At 38.5% G+C, this 18,669-nt stretch overlaps 1 long non-coding RNA gene across 3 annotated transcripts; it reads right to left on the reverse strand.

Annotated features, from left to right (window-relative positions):
* Positions 1 to 5,410: 5,410 nt before the first annotated feature.
* LOC108394040 (uncharacterized) lies at positions 5,411 to 17,831 on the reverse strand. Of its 3 annotated transcripts, none has more exons than XR_005055276.2 (3): positions 17,712 to 17,831; positions 7,139 to 7,258; positions 5,411 to 6,655 (listed from the first exon to the last, which is right to left on the reverse strand). It is a non-coding gene; the product is annotated as an uncharacterized lncRNA (long non-coding RNA). The 3 variants fall into 3 exon arrangements; XR_012133578.1 differs by lacking the exon at positions 17,712 to 17,831 and adding an exon at positions 17,460 to 17,602; XR_001852361.3 differs by lacking the exon at positions 17,712 to 17,831 and adding an exon at positions 11,310 to 11,559 and having other exon boundaries at positions 5,412 to 6,655.
* Positions 17,832 to 18,669: the final 838 nt, after the last annotated feature.

Here is an 18,669-nt window from a genome sequence, read left to right on the forward strand (position 1 = left end):
GGACTCAACAAATGCAGTGATAGACTTTCTACAGCTTATTCTTATCAACCCTAAAGCCAGGCTGAGTTTATGGCCACAGGGTTCCATGAGAACTTCCCTGTTCCTCTGACTCCTGGATGCTAGTTTGAGAAACACCTTAAGGGTTTTTGCTAATGTGTGGTATAGTGGAGGACTCAACAACCACAAGCTAAGAATGGTTTTACATTTTTTTTTAATGGTTGAAAAGTAGCAGAAGAAAAATTATATTGTGTGATGTGAAAATTATGAGATTAAAATTTTAGTGTCCATAAATAATGATTTTTTGGAACATAGCTACACTGCTTTGCATATTTTCTATAGCTGTGTTCATGGGACAGCAGAATCAAGAGTTGCTGTGACAGACACTGCATGACTTGAAAGCCTGAAATATTCACAATCTGACCCTTTACAGCAAAATTTGCCAATCTCTGGCATAGTGACTTATCATGTCAATATGCCATATCAAATTTCCTCTTTCAATGTTTATATTGCGTAATTCTGATAAAAATCTCATACGTGCCATGGTTCAGAATATGCTTTTCTAGGGAAAGACAATGAGGAAGTCCAGTGCCAGATATACTTTTACTGGGCTACAGATTCTACCTCTCATGGGTCACTTTGTTTCATGATCTCTAACTTCATTATTATAAAAATAATAAACTTACTGTTTTTAAATTGTTATTTATCACCGACAGCAGTCACAAAAATATAAGTTGTAAAGCTGTAGGTGGATTTGTGTATTTTCATCAGTACTATTTAAGTAATAATTTACTGTTGAGTGTCCTTCTGAGAGTAATTAATAGCACTGAAAATAAAGATGACACCTTTTCTGTAGTACTTCTTGCCTTGTGGGATCTCAATAAATGTGAGGATTTCAAACATTGTCAAAGGCCTTAGAAAATAATAAAAGTGTTTGTTCTCTTTGAATGTAGGGCATTTTGTGCTGCTCTGAGGATGATGTGGAGGGATAATACAATTGTGAGTTAAAAATGAGAGACATGGAGAAGAAAAGAAGTGAACAAAGGACTACAAAATAAGAGTTTGGGGGGACAACATTTCTTCCTTTTACAAAGAAGCTATTCTAGAACAGAAATTATTACCTGGTTGGTTTTTCAGATGAAAATAATGATGTGGTGTGACTGTAATACCAAGAACTCAAAGAAAAAGAAAATGGAGTATAACTAAACCTTTAACTGCTTTTTCTCTTTAAAATACTTTGTAGGGGTGGCAGAAAGCGGCTGGAGAAGGGACTCTGTGAATTGGAAAGAGGTTGGTGTTCAAACCCAACATCTTCTGTGTGGTTGAGAGAGGTTTAAGAACAATATGAAACCTGTACAAATTTCCCACATTAATATATATATATTTTTTTATTTTGGTATCATTAATCTACAATTACATGAAGAACATTATGATTACTAGGCTCCCCCCTTCACCAAGTCCCCCCCCCACATACCCCTTCACAGTCACTGTCCATCAGCGTAGTAAGATGCTGTAGAGTCACTACTTGTCTTCTCTGTGTTGCCCCCCCCATTATACATGCTAATCATAAGGCCCCCTTTCTTCCCCCCCTTATCCCTCCCTCCCACCCATCCTCCCCAGTCCCTTTCCCTTTGGCAACCGTTAGTCCTTTCTTGGGTTCTGTGATTCTGCTGCTGTTTTGTTCCCATATTAATCTTTTTTAATGACTCCAACTGCTCTTAAAATGTCATTTATGGATAAGGATTATTGAGTTTGAAATTATAAAGTAGTAATTTAATTGTAACACTCGGAATATTTCTCTGCAGAATTGTCAATTCCCACATTGCCCATAGTATGTTCTTTTCCATAAGATAAACTGATCAGATACATACAAAACAGTCATAAGTGACACCCCAATGGAAGATTTTACTCTTTCCCCTTCTCATCAAACATTCAGTCACATCAGCTTCTCCTTTCCTCTCTTTCTTCTCAGAAGGCTCTGCCCTGAACAATAGTCTAAAAGGAAAGAAATAAAGTCTTAGAGCCTTGTGAAAAGAATTATGTGGTAGTCAGAATCCTAAAATGCTATCCCCAACACCCAAGATTTCCCTCTTAATCCTCAAGACTGTGATTGTCATGAGCTATGAGGTCTGTGATTATGTGTTATGTGACATATATGTTTTTACGTATATGTGTTATGTGATATATATGTGCTCCATGACAAATGGGATTTAAGAAGTATTCAAGGTTACCAATCAGTTGACCTAAAATAGAATATCCACTTGGGCTTAATAGAATCACAAATGTTCTTTAAAAGCAGAAACTTTTTCTAGTAGGTAGCAGAATGGAAAACGAGGGATTGTTGTGGTATGAGAAGGATTCAACTCACTGTTGCTGCTTTGAAGATGGAAGGGTAGGTGAGAAGGAGTCCTGGTAGCCTCTAGGACCAGAGAATGGGCCCTGGTGGACAGCCAATAAGAAGATTTCCGCCTGACAGTTGCAAGGAATTGCTTTCTGCCAACAACCTAACTAAGGTTGGAAGTGGAATTCTTCCCCAGAGCCTCTAGTTAAGAGCCCATCCCAGCCAAAACCATGATATCCCCAAGCTTTGAACACAATTGAGCCCACCAAGACTTAGGACCTACAGAACTGTAAGATAAAATGTGAAAGTTTTAAGCTGCTATATTTGTAGTAATTTATTATATAGCAATAGAAAATGAATACAGAGTGTACCATGTACTCTTAACTATTGATATTTCAAGATATAGACCTATGGGTGTAGGGTATGGATCTTAAACTGTTACCACTTAGACCAGTATCAGGTGGTACAAAAACCAATATTCTTTTTAGCCTGAGGACAGCTGAATGGAAACCACACTGTTGACCTAATAGCTAACATTCAACTAGGAGGGAAATCTAATTACTTATAGTATTTTTAGTGTTCTTTTTTTCTGATTGAGGAAACCTTTTTCTTTTTGATCTCTTCCCAGCCCTCAACTGAGTAGACTATGCTTTTGTAATTTGCATTGAAACATTCTTTAAATAGTAATTCATTCTCCTTGAGGTTTCAGAATTCAGGAACAAATACTTTTCATGAGGCTTTTAGCTCTTTTTATAGCAAGGATACTTAGTTGTACCAGTTCAATGAGAATCTGTCCTCCGTTTACCAGGATATAATTGAATAAATTGTGCAACCAAGGCCATACTTGTAAGTATCACTATATGAGAACAAATCTCATTTCATTGCTTCTTACAAGCCCATCATAAAGGAACAAAGGTTGTACTTCATAGGTGAGACCAATGCCCTATAAAACAGTCCCAGAAAATTGGGCTGATATGCACTCTGGAGCTTACAGGATATAAGTAACATCGCTCGTTGGTGGGCCAGAAATATCACTGTATTTTAGAAACCTCAAGGAGATGAGAATTCATCCAAATTTATAGATCCTGCAGGTGAACTTTGCTGGGATGAATTTCTTGGGTTTGATTTCTTAATCTCAGGAAAAAAACAGCCAATTTAAAAACTGCATTGGAATAACAGAAGCTATTAAAAATACAGTCTGAGCATATATATCCTATCTTTATAATTCTTTCTATACAAAATTATTCTTTGCATATTGAACATATTAACTAAAAATTAATGTATCTTTATACAAGTCTCTTTTTTCACCAAACTTTATTGTTGTTAGATTTATCCATGTTGACAATATAGGTCAGGTGCATTAATGTATTCTATTTGATTTTATGTGTATACTGAACTTTATGTGTTACCCTAAGGATGGATACCATTGTGCAAACAGTGACTGTCCATTGTGTATATCCCAAAATTTAAGAACAAATAAATACTGTATAATGTTGAATTAAAAAAAAACACAGTCTGAGATTCTTTATGAAATTTTCACAGAAGTTAACTTTCTGGCCTGGGTAGTTCAACAGTATATGGCTTTAGATGAGCTGATATCAGCAAGGAGACTGATCTGGTTAATTAATACCTCATGCTGCACCCACATGTCAAGATAAAATGAGACCAGCTTTCTTTTGTTTCCAAGGATAATCTTTGGAGATTATCCAGATATTCCAAGGATAATGTTTGGGGTTGGCTGGTTTGTATATTTATGAGTCCAAGTGAATTGGAAAATATTCCAATTGAAAGAACAAGTATTTTATATCTTGACTAGTAATTTTTGGAATTTTTGCAGCTGGAACCAGATTTAACATACTGTTTCCCTATTAATGAGCTAAATAAATATTTGACACATATTTATTCTATGTTTGTATTAAAGTCATGTTTTCAACTTTTTGAACATGATACATTACCAAAAACATAATTAAATCTGCTTAAGTTTTCACACCTAACTTTTTATAATTTTATTGTGATTGGTAATTTTTAACTTTGGGATTTTACTCCAAAATAAAGATTAACTTCTCTTTTTTAAACTATTAACTTTTAAAATCTGAAAGGAAACACCACTGTTTGGACCTAAGAAACCACCAGATCTATTTCCTGGTCATTTATGATTTCCTTACTTGTCTTAAATTTGTCACAGTATTTCTAAACAATAAATTCACACCTAACTTTGATATCTTTATCTTGCTTCTAGTTGTTTTTACATTATATAAACCTATGAGAGCAGGCTTTTGAAATAGAGACGCACCTGTAATTGGGTGAGAGTGGATACTAGAAAAAGAGGAGTGACTATCCATGGCTGTGTGTAGAATTTGTTTAGTAGGAGCACTAGGTAGAAGGTGGTATTAGCAGTGAAAAGTTTTTTAAAACTTTATTTTTCATGGGGCAAATGAGCTCTTTTGAGTAAATTGCACATGGGAAAAATAATAAAATATTTCATATATTTCACTTCACCTTTGGATTTCTTATAGCATGTCTTTCATTTTGATGTACACCTTAAAACCAGTTACAGATTTTATTTTTTTCCCCTCTCCATAATTGCCTTCTATTTATTTTTGTTTGTTTTTTGAGTTTTCATTGAAGTATAGTAGACATAAAATATTATACTTGTTTTAGGTGTACAACATAGTGACTCAGCAATTATATACATTACTAGATGTTCACCATAAGTGTAGTTAACATCTATCACCATAAAAAGTTATTATAATATTATTGACTATACTCCCTATGTCAGTTATAGTGTTTTAAAAGACTTGAATATGTAGACCAAATTATACTTTGTCAAATGATATTTCAATTATACTTTCCTGTCTTATTCTGGAGAGAGATTTTATAAGACGGATAGAATAGTTGGTCTTAGTTAGTCAATAAGTCTTCATGACCATCAATTTTTCCCAGTAAGTCTTAAACACCAATCTATCATTTAAGTAATTACTATGGCATTAGCTTACTTCCTAGCCAAGAAACACTTCGTAATCAGTTAATGACAAACAAAAACAACAACAGGATGTAACTACTTATTTTTATTTCAAAAATAGTAATTAGATCGAGCAAATAACATCTAATAAAGTTAAATTCCTTTTATTACATGATCAATGCAAAAGCTGAGGTCCTATTAAGGTTGACATTGAACTAGTCATTCCCAGACAGACATAAAGGAAGAAAATTCCATTAATAGAAACAAGGTATTTCACATTGCTTTCAGAGAAAATATTTTCATTCAGAAGTATTATGTTTATTAAAGGATATCCTGATTGGTACTTTTTACTTTAAATTTTTTTTTTAACTTATTACACAGCCATATTTTTGGTCAGTGTTCCATTTGGAAATACTTCATGGTGTCAGTTTACACTTTGGATATTGGTTGACTGCATGGTGACTACAGAGGAAAGTATGTCTGAATTCCTTGGGACCATGGGAGAAGAAGAAAGGAGAATAAACTGTGTGTATATCTTTTTTTTCTACATACATATTTTTGTGTTGAATACATGGCTAGTTATGCTGACAGCTAAAATTTCCATCATTACAAAAGCTTATTTTGCCTGTCTACATAACTTTTCTCAGAAGTTTAGGCTCTAACACCACGGGTAGGGTTGAAACTCTATCCTATCCCTATAATGATCAATGTGAAGGAACACATGAAGATTGATTAATTAGGTTGATTTCAGATTGGCTGTAGATTTTAATTCAGAACTAGTTAGGAGGTAAAGGATGATTTATCTGCTATGGTTGTAAGGCAGAAAATTTATCATTATACAGCTATGCAAAGAATGTGTGGCTTTTTTTTTTTTTATCTCTAACTGACAAGATTTTCCTGAGCCCTCAATTCACCCAGTGAAGGTAATTGGGATGAGGAACAAAGCTTCAATTTTATAATTCAAGGTATATCATGATATTTCCTTTTAGACATTTTCTTTCTAGTGAAAACAATTGGGTTAGGTAAGCATTCAGTCAAATCAAAAATTAACTCTTCATCAAGACAGTTGTCCTGTGCCTGTCTCCTTTGTAGGAGATCATCTAGATGGGGGGAAAGTTTGGGATCCTCAGTGGAGGGGTGGAGTGCCTCGTGCCTCATGACGGTCTTTGTGCTGGTCTGGCTCTTGGATTTGCAATGGCTGATGGGTGATGTTCATTTATTTGTGGGCAGTCTGGTCCCGCCCATGAGTGTCTTGCTAGTGTTCATTAAGGAACTCCACAGCTAGGAAATTACAGTCTGTTTATCTTGACCAAGTCAGAGCCCAGTTGTTCTCCTTTTAATTATATACTGTTAGGCTGGAGAAAGGAAAAACAAGGACATGCAAACAGAACAGAGAGATGCCATAGGGGGAGAACAGACCAGACCCCAAAGTCCGTGCCATAGATGGAAAGGGGGCAGCTCTCCCTGAATTCCACCCTGATGTGCCAACTAAGACCCGGATGTCAGCCTCCTCCCCCTTGGAAGGAAAAAAAGTTTCTAGTTGTCTATCATGTCACCTTTAGCCAATCATACCTCTCCACACCCCCTAGGATAGCTTGCCCACTCCTCCCCCTCCTAACCCCTTATAAGCCTCCCACTTCCCTAACCGGGGGTGACTTCTCTGGCCTGTGGCAAGAAGGCCGCAGAACCTCACCCAGGGGTATTTAAATAAATTACCTGGCCCTTTGTTGCCTCTCTTTGCCTGCTTATTTTGGCTAAAATTTATCTTACATATACTATCTTGATTCTACATAGGGCCACAGATACCCCCAATTTGTTCTGGGTGTTCCTCCACTTACCTCTGGGTCTGGGTGCCCGCCTTGAAGTCCTTTGTCACAGGAGCGCTTTGACGTCCACATAGTAACCGCCCGTTAACTCCTTCCCTCCACGGCCTCCACACTGTGACCACTCTCTTCCCCCTGTGCCGGGATCAGGGAGAGGATGGTTTCACGGGGTGTCCTCCCAGTGCAGCAGGCGGGAGATGAGGACAGATCTCCGGCTGCGGGCTCTCCTTTCAACCTAAGTGGTGTCTCCCCTTCCATGATTTTAGTCCCGAGAGATGTAGGCAGATCATGATGTACATTTGAAGAGATGTTTCCTTTGTCTGTCTTCGCCTTCCCAAATCACCTCTCGTGGAAGAGAAAAGCTTCCTGCCCCTTCCTCCTTTCTGAAACACTTGGTGATACCAGATCATGGATTTCCTCTTCTCTATGGTCTATAAGGAAACCCTGCCATCCAATTTGCTCAACCGTGTTCTTAATACATTAAGGAGAGCTAAAGATTTGGAAAATATTTTATTTTCCAACGAATTTGGGTATTCAAGCCTTTAACTAGCTGAGAAATTACACCTTGCTTGTCAAACGCTGAATATTTTCTTTTTCTTTGGCTTTCTATTGTAATCATCATAACTATCTTGGAGGCAAATGGATGCCTCTAAAATACAGTATTCTTTCATGCTGTAAAAGTTTATTGAACTTATGTTATCTGCTTGGCTTAGTTTCAGATACATACTTGAGTTGTTAGTGTCAGAGGCAGACAATAAATGAGAGTGCTAAGGAGGGCGTTAGAAAGTGAGAAATGATGAGGAGAAGAAAGCAGACGAGAAAAGCAACTAGAATTGCTGGGTGGTGAGGTCGGGCTGCTTTCCACGGAGGGAAATCCCTCACTGAGATGGTGGCTTTTGAAAAAAAATCTAAAGGAATTAAAGGAATTAGTTATCTGGGGGATGTTTGCCTGGAACAAGAAAGGAGTAGGAGATGAGGGCAGGAGGTAAGGAACATCAGAACACGGAGGGCCCTGCAGAGCGGAGCTGGACTTTGGTTTTTACTCTGGGTGGGTCAGAAAGCCATTGGCAGCTTTTTAGTGAGAAATGACATGATCTGAAACAAGTTTTAACAGTCTGTAGGAGAATAAAGGGTGAAGCAAGGAGACCTTTGGAAGTTATTGCAGTAATATGGGTGTGGGATGTGAGGCAATGGCTAAATTCTGGATATACTTTAAAGTCAGAGATGTCAAGATGGGATAAGAGCCCAGATGTGGAATATAAGAGACAGAAAAGAATCAAGGATGGCACCAAGATTTTGGCACTGAAAACTTGAAAAACACACTTGAACTGAACTGAAAAATAAAATGAACACATCTGGGCTGAGCGGGATATTAGGAGCTTAATTTTGGACATGATAAGTTTGGGATGTCTATAAAACATCCAAGTGGAGGTGTTGAGTCAATAATTAGAGCTCTAGGTCTGGAGTCCAAGGGAGAGGTCTGGGTCAGAAACATACATTCTTTACATTACTTTATTAGTCTTAATCTCTTACCTAAGAGTAATGAAAGCTTGCCTTATTTGACAGGAAAGAAAAAAAAACAGAGTAACCTGAAAGTTAGTGGAATGCCTAAAAACCAAACCAAAAGCTCAAGTTAATAGTAGATTTTAATAACTTAAAATCCCTTCCTCACTAGATATGTACAGATGGATATTATTCCACAGTTCATAGCAACTGATAGTATTCAGAACCCTTTTTAAGTTTCAGTTAACTGTATGCCTGTTCCTTCACCTCCTTCAAGTCATTGCTCAGTTATTTTCCTGTAATGAGGAGTACCCTACCCAACATATTTAAGTTTTAGCCTAATTCTTTCACCCTCTCCCTTCCAAATCTCCTTAAACTGTTTTATTTGATTTTTTTTTTGCCACTTTCTCCAATACTTTTTCCAAGACTAGGGATTTGGAACTACATGAAATGTACTAATATATCTGAAAATATACAACATACATATTTGCTATCATTATTATTGATATTCACCAAACATATTATGGAGACCCAGCATCTAATTAACTAAGTGGACATTGCCAAATTTTAAAGATATCTCTCTGAAGTCTTCCCACTATTTCCTTATATTGTATTTGTTTTTAGTTACCATTAATATTTACACTAATAAACATTGAAACAACACAGAAACATATAAATTTCCACAATATGTTCCATTGCCATAGCTCAGCTAAGGTTTCATTTAATTCAAGTATATTTGTTCAGGCTAATATTATCAGCACAATTTATTAATGAATTAACCAGTTCATGATGAATGTTCAAATTTTACCACATAGCTTATTCTTTGTCCCCAGTGCAAGGTGCAGACAGCATCAACTTATTTTACAACAATGAAGCTTATGGACAAAATATCAAACTAAGAGGCGGAACCTGAAATTTCATCAGCTGTGAAGTGGAGATTGCCACGCCTACTCCGCCATATTTGAGAGAGAATTAAATGTCATAATGTTTGTGAGGAGGCCTGGCACAGGCTCTGGGATGTAGTTGAAGATCTACATTAAAATCAAAATCAGTGCTAATTGGAATCTCATCCGTATCCCACACTTCTCTGAGCCTGCCTGGTACTGTGATTTTCTTAAGAAGAATTCAAACACAAAGTTTAAGTCCAAGTGTCTCATCAGTACTTGGCAAATGGAACTCACTTTCGTGAAAATAAGTGTTCCAGAGATGGGTGTTAAGATTGAAACCTTTTCATTAGCTGTAACAGCACCAGTTACAGAGTTATTTCAGCTTCATTTCAACTTGTAATTTAATTTAAATGTAATGTAATTCAGTAGGTTATAATGGAAATTACTAAAAGCATCCTAATCGGAATTCTTTGAATTCTTTTAACTTGGCATTATGTAATGAGTAAATGGGTTTATTAAGCAAGCTGTTCTAAGGCATGATACCTTGATTCAGATACTAACCAGTGTTTTACAAACTTTAAACTTATAATACATGCAGAGTGTGATTTTTAAGGTAATAAAGATAAGGTAATGAATGGAAGACTAGACTTGGTGTTAAAAAACAATAATCTCTAACTGGATGACCTTGACTTAACCATTACTTTTTAAGTCTATAAATATGTGGTTATGGGGATGTAGAAGGAGATTATAACAGATATCTTTATTTCTTTCATTGATATTTATGCCAAAAAATCTCTATAAGGAAGGCATTATTACTTTAGCAGTTGGGAACCTCAGAGAGAGAATCAAAGACTAACAGAGTACTTGCAGGAATATGATGGGGAAAGAGGACTGACTGCTTTTACTCAATCAGCTGCCACTTGAGTGAGAATATGTCACCAAACAGTCTTTCTCTATTATAAGGTGATTTATGAATATTATTATATGTCCAGCTTATTACTTTCACTGCGTTTAGGTTAAGTGCCATAAGCTCATGGGATCTGTGACCTTACATGTAATAAAATCTAAAAAGAAAAAAAAATGTGATTTCCCATCAACCAGCCCTCTAATATTTTTTATTTGAATTTATTTACAAACACTTTGACTCCGGGAATTTATTGAATTTATTTACAAACACTTTGACTCCGGGAATTTATTGAATTTATTTACTAACACTTTGACTCCAGGAACTGTTTAGTTCTAATCACACATGCCAAGTAAGATAATTCAGCATAATAAAATTGCACCTTTTTTACATCAGCACTAATTACATGCCTGAGGCAGAGCAGGTACCAAACTAAATGTTTTGTAAATTCCTGTGACTTCATTTAGGGAGAAAGGGTTATCTCTGAAGTTACCCCAAATTCCAAAACACATGACATTTTTAAAAGGGGTTTCTGAAGCTTACAATGAACTAACATTGTACTTGAAATAATACTGAATGGTTAACTAAAAGAATTGTGCCTGTGCAAAAAGATGTCACTAAAATCATTTTGGGAATAAGTCTTCAAAAATATGATTCTGGAATCTAATTATCCCTTTCTGCAGCCTTAAGCGTGTATTTAGGTGGTTTAAAGCTATAGACAATGTTCAGATCTAAGTGAGCAAAAACCCCAGACATGGAGATGAAAACATTTGTTAATTCTAAACTGTCTGGGGTTATCATTTTTCAAAGGTGTTCCCTGCCCAGTGTTAAATGTCTGGTGCTAAAAGTGATAAGCAAACAATTCTGTCAGTAGACCAGTCAAGTTCCTTACCCTGTTCTTCTCAAAATGACAACACGCCTTGACTCACGCAGCAATTCCCCAGTCCACTTTCTCCTTGGGATTCCACTGCGCCCGTTAACTGCTGAAACTGGGTCCAGCGCCCATGATCACATGATCTGGACACTGCAAGCCACACCGGAGAGGTACATGAACTCATCCCTCTGTCTCTAGGAAGGGCTAAAAGTGCCCAAATATTTCCGGAAGACTAATTTTGCATCTTAATAAGAGTGAAACACTTAGGGTGTGGGAATTTCTTTCAGGAACTCTTTTGCATGCTTTTGGGCTATTTCTATGGTAATGCAGCTGCAACAGCAAATAAATGTTCCAAAGTGTACTCAGCGTGCCTGGTCACACAGCCAGATTAGCACAGGACTAGCATTAGGTGTCTAGCTGTTACAGAGTCATTACTTTGCCTGAGATAATTCCTTCCACAGATTAAACAACCCCATAGAATATAACCATTGTATGCATCTTATTTTACACGAAGAAGCACTTCTACTCCCAGTATTTTTCCATCTCTCCCCAGCCTTCGACTTCCCTCTCCATTCTTTCCTTTCACTTTTGAAGTGCTGTTCCCTTTTCCCAGGGCCCGCTCTCCGCCCTCCAGCCTGGGTCACGGCCCGGCTCACCTTCTAGCTGGCTACCTTAGCACCCTCTTTTCCCTGACCCTTTGCATTCGATCGAATGTGAAATCTTTCACTTATTGCTGTAAAAACGACTCCTGAATTAGTCTCTCTTTTCCATCCTGTTTGCTGCGATCTTACTTCAGGTTTTTATTATGATTTGCTTGGATATAAAGTCATTCTCCTATCCCCCTCCTTGATTTGGTGTATCTCCAGCTCCCAGGTGTATCTCTGCTGTCAGAGCAGCATAAAGCCCCGCTTGGCACGGATCCTGCACCTAAACTGCAGCAGTTCCACGCCAGCTGCCAAGACACGCAGGCTCCCTCACCTGGCTCTATACCTTTCTCTCCCCCACCGCCAACACCCGTCTCATGACATCTCACTTCCAACCTCCCTCCCTAGCTTGGCCACCCGCTTTTTTTCTTTCACATGAATGAGTCTTTCTAAACGATACAAAATTTTCTGAACACACGCTGCATTTTCTTACATATTTTTTTCTCATTCCACCTTTTTGCAATCTTGTTTTCTTCATCTAAAGTTTTATTCTTCCAGTACTTACCTACTGAAACCTGACTTCTAATTAACAGACCAACTAATGAATCAACCCAGCAATCAATAATAATAGCAGCTGCTCCTAACACATTAGGACCATTGTGAGCCTCCTAAATACATGGTCTCAAATCCCTCCCTAGTAGGAAGATATTATTACATCTTTTTCACAGATGAAGAAACTGCTAATCAGTAATGTTGGCGATTTTTACTCTGGCCCACATAGCTAATAAGTGGTATGTGGTACATTCTGGTAGCTACCAACTTAATGCTCTTTCTTCCTTCTTGTCCTTAGCAGAACCTGTTTTCGTGGTTTTTTTTGTTTTTTGTTTTTTTGCTGGTAGTGGGGGAATGGGGTAAACAGCATAACCAGCTAAAACAAAACAAAACAAAAAACTGCATATCCCAACCTCTCCTATAGCAATTTGGGGGTACAGTTCTAACCAAGGAACTTAAGTGGCAGTCTGCTGAGGATTTGGGCAACATTTTCCTGTTTCTTCCATGGCTTTGTCTTCTTTCTAATTTTTGAGGAACTGGGGCTGCGATGCCTGGTGAAGCAGGAACAAATTTGAGACTATGGGACTGAGAGTTGAACACTAAGGAAGGTGGAACAAAAAAGATGGAAAGAGCCTGGAAAGGCGGCTGGGACTGGGAGCTGCTTCCCTGTCACCTGTCCAGCAGTTCTTTTTGGGTAAAAGGATGAAGACTTAATTTGGTTAACTTTAAGAAAACATTGGGTTTTCTGTTGCCTGTATCTGCACGTGACTCCTGACTGGTACATGATTGTGATGGGTTCCATACCTAGATCTGTGTCATCCGGACCCTTCTTTAGATTCTGTTATTACTGTGTCCGTCATGGAGCAAATTAAACCTTACCTGATTCCGCATCTCAGAAATACATATTTATTTCTGCTGTACTTAGTAAAATGCTTACTTATTTTTAAGGCCCTTATGATTTCCTATTTTATTTGGAGTTTTTTACTATAGATTGTAAATTCCTCAAGAACACTATCTATAACTTCCTTTTCTATTCATAAAAAAACACTGAATGAATGTTTACTATGTTGGATTAAAATCCATAGAACTCACTGTAGAGTTTCCTATTATCTGAGTATTCTGTGAATTAGTTTAATCTTCCTTAAATTTGATATGGACATAAATGTAACCCAAACCACACTGAGTTCCCACGTACTTAGTCTGCCAGAAACCAGGTCCGCTGGCTTTTCCTGAGAGTTTCCCAGTGTTTTGCTCCGGGGCGCTTAGACCTGAGGCACCCTCTGGCTGCCCTCTGGCTGCCCTCTGGCTGGTTCTTCTGCTAGGCCTCTCATAGTCCCCCGAGCCGCTGCCTCTGCTGCCTCTGAGCCTGCCACTGCCCATTCCAGACTCCGGACAGGAGAACTGCTCTCACTACCCCTTTACTCAGTCCTAAAGCACAGATCTCTTTCTAATTACTCATTGTGCAACTGAGACCAGGATATGCCTTTAAAGAAAACAACAACGGAGTAGGGAATGAGGCAATGGAAGGAAAACACATAGAATATTTACAGCCTCTCTAGACCCAGACCCACTGGCTTCCAGCTTTTTCTTCCTTGGCCACCGCACCAGAATTCCCATGGCTCTAAGGCTGAGATCCAGATAGACCACTGGCCCCAGACCAAGTCCAATCATTTTCTTCCTTATCTCATCTTAAGGCCTCCTTCCCCTAGGCTTCCAGTCCCTCATTGCCTATGATCGATAGTGGAAATAATTTTCTTTTAAGGGATGCCCAAACCTCACCCACAGTGAGCCTGAGGTGCTGACTAGTATCTCACATGCAAATTTGGGTTGATTTGAGTTATTCTGATAACTGCAGAAACTTTGTTATATGACTACAAACCTGATTATAATCTGAGGATAATGGATAGATTTTATTTTGACTATTGTACATCATAACTAGTTTCCAATAGCTGATGGATTTTCTTTGTAATATTCCAACATTGTCATTGTCAATTTTGTTAATCACTATGACACTGGGATATTATCACCAATTCTCACAAGTAACAATGAAATTTTAAAATGAGGTTCTCAAATTCAAGTGGTTTAAAGAGCTAAAATATATGTACAGATAGATTTTTAAGGCACTTTGTAGAGAAGGAAAGGAATGGGTATCAAGTCTGGGGTTGGAACTTGAGGGAGGGTCAGGGTGAGGTTCATGCTAAATAAAAAAACATGAAGCAGAAGAAGAGGACGATGAGCAGGAAGAAAAGTAGAGTGACAGGGAGAAAGGAGAAAAGGAGAAAGAGAAGGGAGGAAGAAGAGAGATAAAAGGAGAAAGTCATGTGAATAATATCCTTGTATTCTCACATGTGTTGTACGAACCGTGCTCTGTGCTCAGGGACAGGATAGATGTCTCTAACGAGCAATTATTTAGAAATTGAAATAGAAAGCAAGTATTTTTTCAGGCACAAAAGCACTGTAATTAATAATTAAACTGGAAAAAATGGATTTCTTTTATACATGGCCAATACTCTGCACCATATATATTTTCTCAACATTCTATTGGTCAGCCCATAATTTTGTAGTCTTTCTTGATACCTTGTTATCAACTTCAAACTGAGATAGGTTTCGATCACATATTCTGATTTTAAACAGCTATAGCAGAAAGTTGTCAAATGCATTATTATTTTAAATCTCTTTTAAAAATGGGACACTCCAAGCATGCTCCGTGAGACTGAGGCTTACGCAACAAGCTGTAGAGTTATTTGGCCTTGGAATTCGGTCATTCAGCGAGGTCTGCCAAGTCTGCCTCAGCAGCTGGGGAGTGAGTTTGCTCCACTCTTCTTTGGCCTCCAGAAGGAGGGCTGTCCGCAGTCTTTGCAAAACTTAAGATATCTTCCTTTTAAGAAGGAGACCCTCATTTGCTCTATGATCCCTTCCTGGAATCTTAAAGTGATAGACTAGATACTAACTAACGGAAAAGCAAATAATGCAGAGAATTTGAGGCATGTATTTTAATGATGATTTTTATGAATGAATTCATAATGATTATTGGCTAGCATACAGGCATTCTTGGTTGGCTATGTGATAGATGGGATACATTCTCCATTTTTTCCAAATCTAGAATATTTTATATCTTTGGAGATAAATTCTTTCAAATTAAGTGATTATTAAATATTTAATTTATGTATCTTCGAGGTTGGAATGTATCAATTACCATGAAGAATATAATAGATTTGTAAGATTTAATTAAAGTCATGTGAGCAATACCCTGGCATCCTTATATGCAGTGTAAAACAGTGCTCCGTGCTCATGGATAAAGAGACAGCCCAAGAGATATGTCTGTGAAGAGAAATTAAGTAGGAATTAAGGTGGAATATGAAGGCGGATGCCTCAGTTTATTTCAAAGGAATTATCCAGCCAATCTGGAGGAAAAGACCTTCTCTCCCTCTCTTCTTGTCCCTTGCTAGCAGAAAGCCCTCAGAACATACAGCCAGCTTGTTTCTCCTTAGCAACGGTCAGTGCCTCCTGCTGGTTTTTTATTCAGTAGGAGAGGGAGTTAAGCCTTGATTATGGGATCCTCATTCCTCTCTTTCTCACCTCTCTCCAGCTCTGCTATCATAGAATTAATGCTAAATTGGTATTTATGCTGTCATTTATAGCTGCAACCTAACAAGCTGAAATTTAGTTGGTTAAGTGTAAAAACCACCCTCCCAAACAGTACAGTCAAGTATATAAGTACGATATAGAAGTATATTAATAGTAAGTACTAGAAACATCTTTCTGACATTTGCTTTTTTTTCTAAAATAAGCAGCTATTATCTTTCTAACTCAAGTATTACTTTAAATTATTTTGAAAGCTCACGGTAGATAAAGTACCCCTGAAAAATTTCCTGCTTCCCAGTGTTTCTGTACTTCTGTGTTTCTTTGCCAGTGTGTTCCACTTTATCAACTTCATGAATATTCTGTCCTTCAGCATCTAGCATGGAAAACAGAAACCACTCTCAGTTTTTCAAAAAGAAGAAAAGTAATGCAGGGAACTGATCACCCAGGTGATGGAAAACAGAGAAGCTAAACAAGGGTTGGTGAAGACAACCCTAAGGAGCTCTAAGTACCCTCAGACTGCAAGGACAACAGGTCAACGTGTGGTTGCCAGAAACTAGGAGCTAGGTGCAGGTTGGAGCCAGCATCGTGGAGACTAGTGATTGCTGAGGGCAAGGGGTGGGGGCTGCTCACTAGCAAAACCTGGAGCCCTGGGGGAGCCAGGGGCGCTGGCAGGGATTCCTTAGGGCCCAAGAAGAGAGGGGAAGAAACTCCCTAACTTCTCCTTGTAAGGAAAACTCTGTTAGGATAACAAAACCTTGCTAGTGGCTTTCAAAGACTCCTTCTGTGTTTTGACTCTGAGGGCAGGAATCAACTAGGGCCTAAACCGAATTTTGTTTAACAGAGACATTCATGGTGCTACAAGATCAGAGTTGGTAACTAGAAGGACTGGTTCATCATGGATTGGATACTATTTACCGGTGGAGTAAAGCAAGGTTGTCTTTTTATCCTTCTTTCTTACATTATAATGTAAAATAAAATAATTTAACATACATTCTGAAAAGCTTTGATGTATACCCTCCCATTAGTCTGTAACAGAGAATAGAAAGCTAATAATAATAGCTGTATTTATTTATGTGCAAAACCCTGTCCTAAGAGCTTTACATGTATTAATGCTTTTAATTATCAGAACAATCTCACGAGGTGAGAACCACTGTTAGCCCACTGAATGGGGGAGGAAGCTGAAGCCCTGAGAGGCTGGCTAACAGTCCTACCGTCACAGGTAGACGGTACAGTTGTGCTTTGGGGTCCCAGGACCGGCCTCTGTAGTCAGCTCTGCTGAGTGACTATGGCTGCAAAGTTCTTAGATAAGCTCTTCTAAAAGGGAAAACTGTTTCCTTGCAGACATGGCCCTCATGCAGCACCTTCAGCCAAGCTGCCGTCTCCTTACCTGACCGCTGCAGTGGCCTCTGCGCTCATCTCCCTGATCCTACTGTCCTCTTCAGCCTGTATTCCGCAGAGCAGCCAGAACAGCCTTTACAAAACACAGCTCCTCTTCTCAAAGCCCTCAGTGGTTTCTCGTTGTTAGTAAAGACCTACATTACTTAAAATATTCTACCATGGGTTTGTAGTGGGCAGGCATAAACCAGGGTGTTTGGGGTGCTGTGGGTTTCCGGGTGTGTCTGGGAAGTCATTTACTTACCTTTCCATCTCCTTGAAGGGACACCGCCTTTACCTCTCGTACACTCAGAGGCCGTGGGCAAGCTCTGTGAGTCAGGCAAGTCACCCTGAAATCATCCTTACCTCCGGCTTAGGAGAAGAGCATTGATCCTTGGGCAGCGGAGAGCTCCAGGAAGTCTGGAGACTTGTGTGTCAGACTCAACTCATCCCCAGAGACCCCCTGAGGGCTGTGAGTCGGCGGGCACTCCTGGCAAAGAGACAGCCATTTTGTAACGTCTGTCAGCTGTGCTGTTTGCTTTGGCTTTTCCTGGGTAAATCTGGTGGGCAGCCAGGGCAACAAAGGGCACTCTTCAGACTAGAGTTGGGAGAGGCCGCTGGGGTGAATCTCTAAGTAGCTGGAAGGAGCCTAGTGCAAAGAAAACTGGCTAATGACATATAAAAGCTAAAATTCACAGTCTACTTTGAGTTGAACTAATAGCAAAAGTTCAACGAATGCCACAATGGGCCTTAACATGCAGAGAAAAATGTGGAGCGCCCGGGGGACCAAGCATTTCATCCCTGTGGCAATGAACCATGCCAGGATTTCAATCTGAATGCTACTCTTAATTAGCAAAATAGCTCAGCTGCTTTATAGGTGTGATTAATAAACGGAGGACAGTGTGAAAAGCTTGGCACTGTCTTTGGCTCATCCAGCTGCATTTTTATTTCTGAGAAATAAGGAAGAAGATTCATTGGTGCGTAAATATTTACCAGTTACTAAATAAAGGGCATGACAAGGCATCTTAGGAAAAATATTTATGTTCTCATAGACTGGTTATAGCCAATCAAAATTACTAGAATAACTCAAGAAAAAGTTTTGTTTTTAATTGCATTATGAAGTTGGTAAAGGTGGGTTGTGCATGACTACAGCTAGAATAATTATTATTAATTGTTAGTATTTCACCCTAAATGACTAATTTTACTCTCATATGACTAATTGT

Source organism: Manis javanica, chromosome 7, assembly GCF_040802235.1.
Source record: "Manis javanica isolate MJ-LG chromosome 7, MJ_LKY, whole genome shotgun sequence".
Taxonomy (NCBI): Eukaryota; Metazoa; Chordata; class Mammalia; order Pholidota; family Manidae; genus Manis; species Manis javanica.